Source organism: Suncus etruscus, chromosome 5 (assembly GCF_024139225.1).
Source record: "Suncus etruscus isolate mSunEtr1 chromosome 5, mSunEtr1.pri.cur, whole genome shotgun sequence".
Lineage (NCBI taxonomy): Eukaryota > Metazoa > Chordata > Mammalia > Eulipotyphla > Soricidae > Suncus > Suncus etruscus.
Window position 1 is genome coordinate 139,381,951 of NC_064852.1, and position 3,595 is coordinate 139,385,545.

The window sequence follows — 3,595 nt, forward strand, 5'->3', positions numbered from 1 at the left end:
AGCATAGATTGAGTTTAACAGAACATAAATAAGAATCAAGAGAATATGAAGATAGAAATTAGAAAACTCTTAACTGAAATAACAACTCTGAAAAACACAGTAGACAAATTGAAAACCTCAATGGAAAGCCTTTTCAACAGTGTTTCAGCAGCCAAGGATAGAATCAGTGATCTGGAAAATCAGATGCATAATAACTCAATATAGCAGAAGAGACTAGAAAAGGCCTTAAATCAAATGATGAGACAATGGAAAAAATCAATCAAAGAATGTGAACAAATTAAAATAAAATTCTTTGGTAAGCTTAACAGAAACAACATAAGAATCATTGGAGTCCCAGACACCCAGGAAAAAAAATACCCAGGAAGAATCAGCAGTCAAGGATATCATTGCAAAGAAACTCTCAGAGATAAAGACTGCATGCAACCAAATCCTGCATGCCCAAAGAGTCTCAACTAAAAGGGACCCAAAGAATACCACCCCAAGACACATTCTAGTCACAAATACAAATCACACAGATAGAGATAGAATACTGAAAGCAGCAAGATCAAAAAGAGACATTACAGTCAAAGGAGCATACATAAGATTTAAAGCAGACCTGTCACATGAAACACTCAAGGCCAGAAGGCAGTGGTGGGACATAGTGAAAAAAATCAATGAAATGAATGCTTTGTCTAGAATATTGCACCCAGACAGATTCATGATCAGGTTTGAAGGAAGTATACATAACTTCACAAATAAACAACAACTCAGAAACTTTGCAGATTCAAAACCAGCCTTAAAATAAAGATTGAAATGTCAACTTTAAGACAAGACTTACCAACAGAAACACCAAACTTCTACACAAAAATGGCACTAAATCCCATGAGAATTATCTCACTCAATGTCTGTGGACTAAATGCACCAGTTAAGTGACACAGAGTAGCTAAATGGATCGAAAAACTAAATCCAATCTGCTGCTGCCTACAAGAAAAACACTTGACTAGTCAGAACAAACATAGTCTCAAAAATAAAGGCTGGAAGAAAGTCATCAAGCAAACAGCACTCTTAAAAAAGTTGTAGTGGCCATACTAATATCAGATGACACAAATTTTAGACTCGTAAAAGTTTCAAGGCACAAAGATGGACATTTCATACTGATCAAGAGATATGAACAACAGGAAGAAATCACATTCCTAAACATATACGCACCCAATGAGGGATCAGCAAAATATTTAATACAATTGTTGACAAATCTGAATATCAATAGCAATACAATAATTGTGAGAGACCTCAACACTGCCCTGTCACCCCTTGATAGGTCAACCAGCCTGAAACCCAACAAAAACATACTAGTTCTGAAAAGAGAAATGGAAGAAAGTAGACTAGTATATATATATGTATATATATATATATATATATATACATATATATACTAGTCTACTTTATATATATATATATATATATCCCTCAAAAAGCTGGATAAACATTCTATTTCAATGAACATAAAATAGACCACATGCTGGCCCATAAAACATACCTCTATAAAATCAATAGCATAGAAATCATGCAGATTATCTTCGCTAATCACAAGGCATTGAAACTAAATGTTAACTACAAAGGTATACAGAAGTAATACTTTACGACCTGGAAATTAAACAGCTTACTACTGAACAACCAGTGGGTAAGTGATGAGATTAAAGAGGAAATAAAAAATTTCTAGAAACAAATGAAAATTATCCGAATTTATGAGACACAACAAAAGCGGTTTTGAGAGGAAAATTTATAGCATTGCAAGCACACATCAGAAATGAAGAAGGGGCCAACATGACTAGCTTAATGACACAACTTAAAAAATTAGAAAATGATCAACAAAAGAAAACTAAAATAGGCAGAAGGAAATAGCAATGTTTAGAGCAGAAATAAAGGAAATGAAAATTAAAAAAAATCCTAAAGATTAACGAAATCAAAAGTTGGTTCTTAGTAAAAATGAACAAGATTTATAAACTACTGGCAATACTCACAAAGAATGCAAGAGTGAGAAACTTGATAAACTGGATTAGGAATGAAAAGGGGGAGATAACTACATATATTGTAGAGATTCAGAGAGTAATCAGAAACTACTTTGAGAAACTCTATACACAAAACATGAGAACCTGGGAATAATGAATAAATTCTTTGATTCTTATAACCTTCCACAGTTAAATAAGAATGAGGTAGCATATCAAAACAGCCCTATCACTATTGAGGAAATTAAAATGGTAATCAAAAATCTTCCAAAAAAAACAAAAGCCCATGCCCAGATGGGTTCACTAATTAATTTATTCTAATCTTTCAAGAGAAACAACTACTATCAAACCTTTTCAGGATCTTTCATGAAATTGAAAAAAGAGAACACTATCAAATAGCATATATGGAGTTAACATTACCCAGATACCAAAAGCAGACAGAAATGCTGCTAAAAAAATTACAGGCCAATATCCCTGATGAACACAAATGCAAAGATCCTCAACAAAATCCTGGCAAATAGAATGCAATAACTCATCAAGAAGGTCATTCACCACGAACTTGTAGGTTTCATCCCAGGAATGCTAGAATAGTTTAATATCTATTAATCAACCAACATAATATACCATATCAAAAAGAAAACAAAAATTATTAATCATATCAATAGATGCCGAGAAAGCATTTGATAAGGTTGAACACCCATTCTTGATTAAAAAAACCCTCATCAAGATGTGAAGAAAGGAACATTTCTCAATATAGTCACAAGCAAAGGCAAATGATTTTTTTCTTTCTTACTTAAAGGATAAGTGTTAAAAAAAAATACAGTAGTAACGGTGTAAGAGTGGCAATCGCTGTTGTTTGCATAGGCCCAGCAAAATATGGAAAAAATGGGAAAAACAAAAACCCTTGGCCTGATTACAAGAAGGCCTCATCCTTGATTTTCTCTGGCATAAGACCGACTCTGGGCTCCAGGCATACCAGTCTGCCCAATCCCTGAGCCATTTTCTGTGGTCCCAGTAAAATTTTTTCGCACTTTAGCTGTTGTTGGTGTCAGGTTCCTGTATTTAAAGATTCTGCATTCTGTATATTTCCTTCATCGAAAGGAGCATACTCTAGTTTCACCTCACCATTATATGTGGAGAGACCTGCCCTGCAAGCAGGTTTTTGCTAAGTCATCTGGGTGTTGAGAGCACTCTTAGGAGTAAGTCAATGCCAGAGCAGTGGTAGAAGTTTGCATCCTGGTAATGTTATATCTAAACAATTGTGATTGTCTTCAAAGATGGTATCCATAGTTCAGGGGTGTATGGGCAAAGCCCATTCTTCTGAGGCCTAAGCCAAATCATTATGTCAATGTTCAGGGTATAAGGCCTAACTGCATTACGAAATTTGTGTTCCCATCTTTACTAGATAAGAACTTATTTCTATATGTAATATTTTCCCATTTTAATGTGCCTATGCAAAAGATGAACAATGCCACAAGGTATTGTTGGTGCATCTGAGGGCCAAGGGAAAAGTCCAACATTCCCTATAACTTGGTTCTAACATGAATTCTAAACAGAAAAACTGTTCTACCAGCATTGCTTATTGAACAGATTCTATAGGGGAAAAAAAC